Genomic DNA, 12,400 nt, shown 5'->3' on the forward strand with positions numbered 1-12,400 from the left:
CTTCTACCTAGAAAACAATTTTCACCTACCTATTGTGCAGTGTGTCTTGTAGCTTTCTGTTTTTCATGTGCAGAGAGGTTTACTAACTCTCTATTGATGCTTTGACAATTGGCCATGAATAATGTAAAAAGAACATTTAGTACATATCAAAGCCCTTGTTTCAATACCTCTTCAGACCATTTAGGCAAGACAGAGCTAATATAATGCTGATGTAAAGTAATGAAGATAACAAATGGCAGTAAAAAGGGTAGTGTTTTACCTCTTCCTGCTTATAACTGTAATGGAAAAAAACATAATAGGAAACTACAAATCATACAACTAAACATGATGATCAAAATTTACCACCTTTGAAGTTAATGCACAGTAAACTGGTGGAATCAACTGACACGAATACCACTGAGGGAAAAAATAATGAGGGATAAATAATGACTAGTAAGGCTATCTTGACATTTACGATCATCAGGCTGAAGATATGGAGGATGGATTTGTTGAAGAACTCTGCCATCAGTTAGCTAATAATAATCTTGGATTGGAAAGTAGTTCCTGGGAATCAGTAAACATTTGTCCACTTGAGGAGTTTTAAAGGCTTTATCAACTGGTCATTGTAATATGGAGTGTGAACTTGGACCCCATCCATTCACATATGGCTGTCATTTGTAGAGTGACAGAGCATCGGAATGGTTTGGAGAAGCATCATTTAGAAACATACAGGAGCAGACCTGTACCATATGACATGGCAGGATGCCTCAAGGCAGGGAATCTATCCTATCCTGGGAAACCCCAGGTGAAACATTATGTCTTCTCTCTCTGTCAGAGGAGAATTTTGGAGGACAGTTAACAGCAGTTGCTGGATGAATCGTTTCAATATTTTTCTAATACCCATAGCAGCACCAAGAGCTGTGTGCTGCTGAGGAAAGAATGCTAAGTACAGCTGAGCTATGGAGTTCACCGCCTGTACCTGGCTATTAGAGAGGCTGACAAACTCTTAAACAGTTTTGTACACCTTATTTCTGAGACTGTAAGAACTGTATTTTCTGGGGTTTTATTTAATACATTTTAAAAAAATATGAACTATACAATTTTTCCAAGTTCTTTGCTATAGGTAGTAAGACTTCATTAATTTTTTTTTTGGAACTGCTGTATCTACACAATATATATTGTTTTCAGTTCTGCCCTTGAAATATGTCTTGTGCAAAGCTGGCAACCTGTGGTTTTTTCCTGTTAGATATTTAAATTACTTCAGCAATTCTACACATTAAAAACTTGTGCTTTCTAATAGAATTGTCACAGTAGTATCCTGTTTTAAGATTCAGTCCTCAGGATGGCTAGGCACTGGTGTGAATTTGCATCTCCACGAACAGATTTGTAATGTTTGTTTGTTGAGAAGGATATAGCAGACCTGGTCATTGTAGTCTACAGAGAAAAGTACTGGCTTCATTACAGTGAACTAGAAATTACACATGAAATTTCTGAAATAGGAGCAACGGACCAAAATACGTGAGCTGGTTAAATAGAAAAAACTACTTGGGGGTGGGGGAACTTCCAGCATTAACTGCACATTGAGACACCATGTGTGGCACACAATCTGCAGTCTCCACTTTCGTGAGCAGTTAGTATGATGACCTTCAGGAGATCTTTCCAGGTCCATCTGGTTTGGGTACAAGTACTGAAGGAAGGTGACATGTTGTTTTCTATTCTACTCCACCATTTCTAGGTTTTTCTTTACATAAATAGATTGTCTTTTTAGAATTCTCTGTGTGTGGGTATCTTTTCTATTAATCAAAATGAAATTTTACTCACAGCTTATTAATAAAAAAGTTTGAAAAAGTTTGGATTTTCTTAATTTACAAACACAAATCAGGTGAACCTGATTTGGTTTTCTTTCTTCCCTTACCTTTTGTCAGGTTTTTTTTCTCCTTAGTGACACTGCAGTATACCCATCAGGAAATAAATACATGTGTATGTATGTGTATAAATAAAATATTTCATACGGTACTGAAAAAGAATGTAATATCCCCAAGAAGTAGTTTGATTTGAGTTGACCTAACTTTTTAGTTGCATCATTATGTGTATTGCTGTTTCCTCCAACATTGGCTACAACAATATTATTTATGAAATGACTGTTGAAGCCCTCTGGAAGTTCTCTGAGCCTCCTTGTGATGGGTAATGGCTCCTGCTTGAGAACTCAAGGTCTGTGTCAGCCAACTGGCACTGAAGATGTTATGCCACTTGAATGGCCAGTGGTATGTAAGTCACCAGGGATACAACTGACCACACAGATATATTATTAATCATTGTCCAGATATTCCAAACACTGACTTTAATATTCAGGTACAGGAGTTCTGGGGTACATTAGGTTTGAATATCAATATGGCAAAGCAGCACTGTCTTGCCTTAAAGATCTCTGTTCAGCAGCAATAGCATCTTCTGACAGCAACCTTTTAGATCGACCTTTATGTTACAGTAACAGGTACTCCTTGCTCTCACTGATTTGAACTATGAAGGTATAGCCTTCGTGGACATGGTTTCTGTTGAACACACTATGTGATTCTGTACAAAGCCTTTAATACCCTTACCATTTCCATAAGACATGCTAGTTTTTATTTTGTAACTAAAATAGTGAAGGCATGAGAGAAGCTTAAATAAAATGGGGAAAAAACCCCCAAACAATTAAATGGGTTCTGAATCCCATGCAAAAGACTAAATAGCTTTTCCAGCATGGTAAGTAGCAGTCCTGTCTGATGTCATGACAAAATTGGGAATGTGTGTCACTATGGCTCACCAGTCTGTATTACTGTGCCGAAAGTAATGCATCACAATTGTACTACTCCAAAGAACAGCACTTCTAGAGATAAAATTAAAAAATCTCAGTAGAATCTCTTATTTCTGTGCAGTAGGACCCCACAAGAGATTTCAGTTTATTTATAGCACAATTTTCATAATTTTCAGTGTTTGTGTTTTAATTTATCATGACCAACTGAAGATAAGTAATATGTAAGTATAATTTTTAAAATTCCTTCTCTCAGAGGCTGGTACATGTCTAAATTTTCTATTAGATTATCAATGCTGTTAAATACTTCAAATACTGTATTTTAAACTAGTTTTGTCTTTTTATTTTCTACCAAGACATCAAAATCATATAAAATTTTATGAACAATTGCCTATAACTGCAGAAAATTTTCAGTGCACAGAGATGGCATTTGTGTTTATTCGTGTTTCAGATCATCTTTGTTTCTGACTTCCCCATATGTAAAATGGAAATACTGATTCTTCTCTCTAAAGTGCTTTGATACTGCTGATGGAAAGCACTATATGAAAGCTTGATATTAATATCATTATGTCGTCGTAAGTATGGAAGGCACCGCCAGCTTTGATTATTACTGGGTGATATTTTGCTTCACTCACGAGAACACTGTGGTCAGGATTTTATTCATATATACTTCTACAGCAGATAGTATCAGCGTACTTTCAGTAAGATTATTTTTTAAACTTAATTAGACTAAGGCAAAATATAATGACTTCCCTATGTCACTAATTACTGTAAGTTTAAAATTCATTAAGAATACTGCTTAGGAAAAAAAGTTAGGTGCATTCCTGGTAGTATAAACTGCTTACGAAGTTTAGTAATCTCAGGTCGTTTCTCCACTGGTACATTCTGTCACTTTAAGAAGGTTTTCATTATGCTTTGTATTTTGAATAATTTGCTGACTTTAGTTCATTCATGCATCTTTGATAGATTGGGGCTGAGCCTCAGTTTTTCATCTGAGTTGTCTTCATGCTTTTCAGTGTTTGATACTTGAATTCTATCAATAACTCCACCCGGTTGACAAGGACAGTAAGTTCACAGCTTCAGTCTATGTAGTTTTTGAATGCAAAACTGTGGCTTGAATCTCTTTTCTGGGTTTCTTAGGCATTTTCTAGATGCCAGTAAAAGATAATTTTTTAAAAAAACATCAGGTTTGTATTGCTTATTTTTTGCATCTTTTGCCTTATGTAGATAAACTATTCTGATTTAATAATGAAAAAATCTAGAGTAACAACCCTATCAATGAAAGTTACTGAATAAGCACTAAATAAAGTCACTTCGTCCATGGCTAGTAGTAAACATTGAGGGTAAGACTGACTGGTTTTTTAGTTCACCTTTTTGTTAAAACAGATAAAGGTTATTTTCATCTCTAGCATTTGCTGGCTGGTCACTGTGTTCCATGTCAGAGGGAGCCTTGAATAATCTCTTTGAAGGCAGTATTGAGGCAGAAAATTAGCATTCTCTTCAGCCAGACTCCACTGCACACAGGTTGATTTCTCATTTGTCATGGCAGTGTTTTCATTAGGTCAGCTGAAAAACTGCCCTTCTCTCCTTCAGAATGCAAAATGAGAAGGGAATACAGCAAAATGAAATTACAGAAATAAACATTAGATAATGTATGTCAATTAACCATGAAAGCATTGACATTTAATCTTACACAAGTTTTAATAACTTGCTCGAGCATACAAAAAGCAAAACACAGATGTTTTGTGCTGGAGTTACAGTTTTCCTTCTTTTTGTGAACTGTAGAAAATAAGGATGAGTTCTCTATATGCAGTGAGATTGGGCAGCAGACTAGATGAGGAAGTGAAGAAATTTACCACCACTCTTGACTCTCTCCATCTCTCCAAAGTTGCTACTAACACAGTCAAATTTGGAAGAAAGGAGGTTTGACAGAAATTTGATGGGAGCATGCAGACAACTAAATAATAAAGCTATAGTGATTCCTGATACAACAGTAGTTTAAACTTCCATTGCAAAAAACTAACTTCACTCTTACATTTTCTATAGAACAGCAATGCTACAATTCTGTGGGATTTTTTTGTAATAAAAAACTCCCACTAAAATATGGAGAAGGTTGCAAAAATGTGTCACTCTGCTTATATCCTTATCTAGCCAATCTACACTTAAATAGTTCAGTTAAAATATGCTGTTTCCTTAATTTTGTTAAGAGTATTTTGGTTTGAAAATAAATACTGTACATGCAGGGAAAAAGTACACAGAAACATAAGAAGAATAACAGATGACCAAGGCAGATCAGATAAAATAAGAAATAAGTGGTTTTAAATTCACAACTCTTAAATTTAATTTGTCTTACTATAAAACTGGTCCTTACAGTACTATCTGAGTTGTTATTTTAAATAAAACAATTCCTAGCTAGAAATTCAGTAAAGTAACATTTTTCCATTTTTGGCAGAAAAAAAAAATCATCTTGGTATAGTCTGTGCCTTGGACCTGTTCAAACAAAACCAGATCTCTACCACGTGCTGGATTTTAATAATATAAATACTTCAGACTTCTAAATTGCATAACTAGAGCAGGAAGTTGTCAGCCTTGAAAATAACTCTTACATTTAGCTGGTGGATAGGAAGCTGTTTATTTTGGGTTATACAATTCCCATAATGGAGAAAAAATTATTGTTTTGCTGTCCTGTTTTTATATTGCTGATCAATTCTTTTTGCACAGTAATGATATGGTTCTGTTTCAGATTTACGATGGGATTTTATCAGTCTCTCAAGACCAAAGAGAAAAGTTCTTTTACTTTACTATTTCTTTCTTGGGAGTCAGCTCCATGGTTTAATACTCTTGCCTTTTATTTAGCCACAGATTTTGGGTTGGTATCAAAACAGAGCAGATGCCCCAGAAGTGTAGGAGTCAGTGTTTGAGACTGGAAAAACACCTGGCTTCAAAATGCTTGGCGCCGTCACTGCCAGCTAGATCTGCCCCAGCTGTGATCACAGTGCTGGAAATGGGGGCCTAGAGATGTCAGGGGAAACTTCAAGACCCTACCTTCTTCCCTGATTCATAAGAGAAACAGAGGTAGTCCACTTTTAGGTAGAACAGAGATAGTCCACTTTTATTTAGAAAAAGCTGCCCCAGGGAGCCGTAGAATCTGCTGGTCAGCAGCCATTTTTGACACTGTTAAGTAAAAGCTGGTAATTCCAGCATTGGTTGTGTGCCACTCAGTTGTCACCAAAGAAATGACTGCACCATTAGTTACAAAGGAAAACCTCCTGAATGAAAGGCTGTTGGTATCTGGAAAAATAAAGAAAAATTTCTGATCATGGTACCTTTTCATCAGAAATTACTACTTAGACCTCCCTGAGGTCTCCAATGAAGAGGTTATTGTAAAGAACTTTAGCACCACATTAATATTGAAGAGGATCTCAGTTTTTTTTCAAGACAAATCATTGAGCTTTATGCTTACAGGTGTTGTCAAGGAGTATGTTTGGCTGCAAGTCATGTTCCAGACCCTGGCATTTGTGACAGCCAAGACCAGTAAACAATCAAATACTCCAGCCACATAGGGAAGATCGAAACAGGACTGAAAAAAAGGTGTGAGATGAATTCCCAAAGAGCTTAAGGAATGCTTCACTTGCTTTTCTTCTGGCAGCCAGTAACCAAATACGACTTTTAAAGTCTCATATAGAAAGAAAATATACACTGCAAAAATGGAAATGAATTTGATGGTATACAATTGCGTGTGTGTGTGTATGTATTCTGAGGTTTAGTATTTCAGGTTTAGTGATTCCTGATTATCATGCAGCCTATAGGGTTTTTTCCTTTTGAAAACATAGTCTTCAGTATGTTGACTATAGAAATATCATGTGAATGCTGCATGCAATTCAAATACTACAGCAGTACATTTACAAGATTCATACAGCTGTCTGGGCTGCTGTGTATAATTTGACTCATTTTTCTTATTTTTCTTCCCATATTTCTCTTTTCATTTTTGTTTCATATGTTAACGCCATGTGAGATAGCATGGTGTCATTTACATTTGCAGTCTGCATAGTCCAATCTTTTCTTGCCTATTTTGAATCTTTGTGTGTGTGTGTTAGCCTTGTTCAAGGACTTAACATCTATTTACTTTTAAACGAAGAGGATAGTTTAAGAAATGCACACCAACATGTTTGTTAGCCCTGGTTTTTTGGTTTCTCATGCTTCCAACCCATTCTCCAGTGCACTCAGGAAGAGTGAAACACCAAATATAGGCCAAACTTTCTATGTGGAAAATGTAGCTTGTCTTACAGTGAGAGAAATACTGTCCATTTTAAGGCATAACTGTAGTAAATGGTATTCTGAAAACAATGCCATATATGGTATTTAAATGAGCTGGGGTTTTTTTAAAATGCAATAGAAATCACTGAAAACAAACAAATGATGGATCTAAATAATAAAACCATCATCATGATGTCATATGAGAAGGCAGAAAAATGGAAGTGGTCCCAATCCTGAGACGCTTAAGTTGATAAAAATAACCTTTCTCACTAAGAGAGATTCTTCACTTTTGGTTTGGCATAATTTATTATTTTTATTTTTATAAAACCAACATCAAGAATATTTTAATATAATTCTTGTAATATATCTGGCTCACCTTAGGGCTTTGCTAGTCACTGTGGGACATAAGTGCCATTGTAAGAGTTACCTGGTGATGAGGAAAGTAGGCTGTGAATACATAAATGGTACTGTTGCCACTTGCGCTGCTGTCTTGGTATGTAACTTCAGGCTGTTAGTTTAGTTCAGTTCCTTTTCTAGGTAAATCACTTCCTGTGTATGTAAGTAAAAATAATAATTTATGACAAATAAGGTATGTGCTGATTATTCCTTACTTGAAGACCAAGTTAAAATTTAAAAGTACATTGTGTGGTTATAATCTGTGTATACTGACTAGATGCCCATCAGGATGAGGGTGTAAACTCCTGTTCAGAGATGACCTTGTGACAGTCATCTGTCTGACAGACACCATGAGATACTAGTTACACTGTCCAGGTAAATCAAGATCAACCCCTAGGAGAAACTGTACCTAGGTTAGCTTGGCAGGGTGCTGTGGGTTTGAGCTATTGTGTCTGTATACTCTGTGCTGAGATAGACACTCACAGATCTGTGGTAACTGTGGAGAAGCATTTTTATTTACTCCTGAGACACTGCTGGGTCCTGGTTCATGTACGAAGGAGCAGTTGAGTTAGGCAGCCTGTGTTAGGCAGTCTGTTTAGTGCACATACCAATCTGGGCGGCATGACCGTGCTTTTCTGTTGTAGTGTGATACAGGAACTTGGATACTGTGCTAAGTGATTTATCAGCCATCTGAACTACATGCTGTAGTAACTGCTGTAGGCACCATGGCAAGAGATGTGAGAATGATCCCTGCCCTACTGGTCTTACAGTACATGAATGGTGGCAGCGGAGGTTGAAGGGGCTGGGATGAGGAAGAAGGGTGTGAGTTGGCAAATTTGATGCCAAGTCTTCCCACAGACAGTACTGTGCATTCTAAGGAGATGACATATACCATGAATGTATAAAAAGAAAGGGAGAGAAAATAAATTTTGGGGACAAGAATTAAACTGGACACTGGAGGACCACGGAATCTAGATAAAATGGTGCTTGTACCACAGAAGAAATAGTTGTAAAAGCACTCTTGAGTTATGCTGCCTTTCTTTTCTGCTACTTTATTATTGTTCAACACAATACAAAATTAATCACATACAGATCATTTTTCTTGTCCTTAAAGTGTGCATTCTGCACAAGGAATTGAAAGACACATATTTCTAAAAGAGTGCACTGATTCCAGTGTTCAATTATTACTTCATCAACAAAGACCAGAACTACTCATTTCTAGAGATACAATTTGAATAAATACAGCTGGGAATATGGAAGATAAGTACAAATATCAAGAATGAGTGTGTAAGCAGGCAGGAGGGAAATACATTTCAGAAGTCTGCCTTGAAGATGTAAAATAAAACAGGCATTTTCAACTGCATTATATACCTGTTGTAATATCAAATAGGTCAGCAATGTCCTTTTTAAAAGACCACTTTTGCACTAAGTTCAATAAGATACAAGTATTTTCCACGAGTGACTGTTCTGACAACTCTGTCAGCAGTATGTGTCCTAAAGATGAGTGTGAGTGTATTAGGCATAATATATTAAAGAGATATATATATTCTTGTGTAAACAAATGTTTGTTACCATATGCAGTGGTTGTCAGCAATCCTTTTCTAACAAAATCTTGTAACCCATTTTACCCTGTGATTGCACCACAGCTTATTCTGGCCATGGTGAAAACAAAAAGTACTGGCTATGATTTCCATCCCATCCTCACAGTCCTGGCGGATGGACTTTAATGCTGAACAGGGCTGGGAAAAAAAAATCAAAAATTTTTTGTTAAATTGGGCAAACCAGACATTTTCCCATGGTTTTTCAGAATCCACAAATTCAGTTGACAGTGGCTAATCATTCTTCAGCATTTATGATGCTTAGTGTATCTTGTGCACCTTAACAATGTACAAAGTGCATCCTGTGCCCCTTTTCAATGTTCTGGCTTCAGCAGACCACCCCAGGTGTATTAATTGTATGTAACGAGTGCAGGTAGTGTGCAACAGTGCATTCTTGGAGGCATCTTGGTTTCAGTGGAAGCTACTACATTGCATGAGATCTCTATGTACCTCTTACAAGTAGGATGCTGTTCTCTAGACACAGTGACACAAGATACTGGAGCCTTGTAGAAAGCTTTATGTTATAACAGATACAATAAAATAAGTTAGTTTAAAAAGATTATGCTTTTGTAAGGAGCGTAACAAAACGTTGTTGCTCCTTGGAAAGCATTTCTTCATTAGTCTTCTCATAAATTCTATTCGCTGTCCTTTTTTTTAAAAAAAAAAACTACCCCTTTTATAACCAGACTGTCAAGGTACTGTTTTTAGATTATGTTGTTGGAATATAAAGTATAATATTTAATTTAGTGAACAATGAGAAGTAAAAACTTAATAATAAATAACAAGTGATGCAGATCTGATGTGTTCTATCTTGTCCCCCTTCACTAGGGTCTTTTTTAGCAGAAATGTCTGATAACTGTCACATTTTTATTATGTATAATCTCATTACAAGGAATTTCTTCAGATGAGTTGTACCTTGGAGATTTAATTGAAAATATGGGGAAAAAAAAGACAGATGTTAACTCATAGCTTGGCTTTTTTAAGCTATGTAGGTTTCCTTTATCTTAGGGAAAGGAAAATAAAACCAAAAATAGTGTAAATAAATCTTCTTCTTTTCAGAATGAAAATATGTACACAAACAAATTGCCTACATTGTTTTTGCTATTAAACAGCATATGATGGTTAATCCTGGAGCCATGACCAGCCTGTGAATTCCACCAGGTCGCACTGTTCACTGTAGGTGAGAAACTGATGGTCTGAAGTGTAATAAGCTGATGATTCTTTCTATCTTTCTTGCCTCTCTCAAACTTGTTGTGCTTTGAAAAAAATGACAGCATGGTCCAGTGGATTTCATTTTTATGAATGCATTCATTTGCAGTGACAACGAGGAGCTGAGCATTATTTTCATCATGTAATTTCGAAGTATTTTATATCAGTGGAGGAATACATCTTTCTTGTTCACATTTTCATTCCTATAAGTTCGGGTGTAGTTGTGCTGTAATAGAACTGTCATACAGCTGCCAGAACCAGCCCTGCAATTCAGCCTATTGGTGTGTGTAATGTATATTTTGTCAGGGCTAATTTGGGCAATGTTGTCAATAGCCTGCTATGAAAAAACTCGTGGTAGCTGAAGCACAGGATAACTGTACGAGGCCTGGAGTAGCACTTGCTGCTCTAGAGAGCACTCAGAAATAGTTCAGAAACGAAAGAATTTGACCCCACTTTGATGTGAAAAGGGAGTGGAGAAAGAAGGACTTTAATCCCTCAAGCGGGATTCAGCATCCCTGTGTCTACGTTGAGCATATTTTGGGACTTGGCGCCATGTGTGTGTCTCCCTCTGTTGGAGAACTGGCTGGCTGCCAATGTCAGCAAAAGTCAATGTTATCCTCCCTCTGGGGAGGCACCTGCACTCTGGGGCACAGGGTCCTGTACAGTTTCTGCTGCACTTCCATGCAAAGCTGCACCTCCTGGTGTCATTAGTCCTTCTTCCTCTCCACATGCTAGAAAGGATTTAGAAATGTGGTAACTGCCCGGGGCCTTTATAAGCCATTCTTCCCATGTCCTAAGTTCATTCGTATTAGTTAATGTACTGCACACTCAAGTTTTTATTGAATTATTGAGCTTCTGTGTGAATAAAAGTCTCTGTGTGAGGGGAGATACTGTGCCCTCAACATCTGCTGAAATCTGGGATTTGTGATAAAGTTCTTCAACTGGGGATGGTGCTGGAAAAGCAGCTGTTGAACAAAAAACTAAATGAAACTTCAGCATTTGTCAACTCTTGTCTGTCAAAATTCAGAGATGGATAGTGCATTATAATTTAGAACATTGACTGTTCCTTTTAACAATTAATGTTGTTCTGTGCTGACTGTATTCTTGTTACTATTTATTCCCTGCATTCATGGGGGTTTTTTGCAATGTAATGTGTGGCCTAAAATAGGAATCTTTCCTTCAGCAATCTGCAAACTGATGAAGCAGTCGAAGAAGATGTAGAGCAATCATTTTTGTAGAAAATACTGAAGGAAAATTACATTCTCAGTCTCTAGTGACAAGTAAGCATCTGTTTTTTCCTTTGCATTAAAAGACGTTACAAGGTGATAGGAGACATTACTGCTCCTTTAATAAAAATGCTGTTGAAAAGTACTGGTGAGCTTCCTCCTAGGATCTGCTTTCTCCACTTGGCATTCAGGGATGCTACACCAACCAGTTTATTTCAAAGGCCTGCACAACACAAACAAAACATACAGCCAAACATACCACAAATTGATATGAAAGTGAGGAGCTGTAGGGTAGAAGTTAACAGTTACAGGCAATTTTTACTGATTTTATATTGGCATTGTTTCTACTTTAACTCAGAAAAGAAATAGCTTCCCTTATTATTTCTGGAAAATATTTAGGGAAAGGCTCAGGGTTAGTAACTGAGAAAAATAATAGTTTTCTGTCCTTCAGTTGGAAGATACAGTAAAAGGCTTTTGTTGCCCATAGTGGAAAATTTTTCTTGCAAAGTAAATAGCAGCAGAAGTAAAACAAAACAAAAAAACATGGATGCTTTTCCAATAGGTTTTTTGGGTTGAAAAATGGAAATAAATACTGAAATATGTCTAACCAAGGCTTATCTGCCTTACCTTCTGATTCTCTTTTCACTGAGGAAAAGTAGGTTTTAGTTTTTATTTAATTCAGATTCTGAGGATTCTAATTAAAATTCTTTGAGCAGAAACAGTTCTACTTGTCTATATTTAAACTGTGGGAGGAGTTAAAATGCGGACTGTTAGGCATCTCTTGGATGGCCAAGAAATTGCAATTAAAAGAAATAATTTAGCATGTATTGGGGAAGTCCGTAAGAGCAATTTTTATAAATTTCTATAAAACACAGGACACTTTATATACAATTCTATGAAGGTTCAGATTGGCAGCTAAGCTAGTTAAACACTCTGCATAGTTA

At 36.6% G+C, this 12,400-nt stretch overlaps 1 protein-coding gene across 1 annotated transcript in view; it reads left to right on the forward strand.

Moving 5' to 3' along the window:
- Positions 1–12,400, forward strand: part of CNTN1 (contactin 1) — a 229,420-nt gene that overhangs the window by 41,383 nt on the left and 175,637 nt on the right. The window lies entirely within an intron of this gene.

Source organism: Corvus cornix, chromosome 1A (assembly GCF_000738735.6).
Source record: "Corvus cornix cornix isolate S_Up_H32 chromosome 1A, ASM73873v5, whole genome shotgun sequence".
Classification (NCBI taxonomy): domain Eukaryota; kingdom Metazoa; phylum Chordata; class Aves; order Passeriformes; family Corvidae; genus Corvus; species Corvus cornix.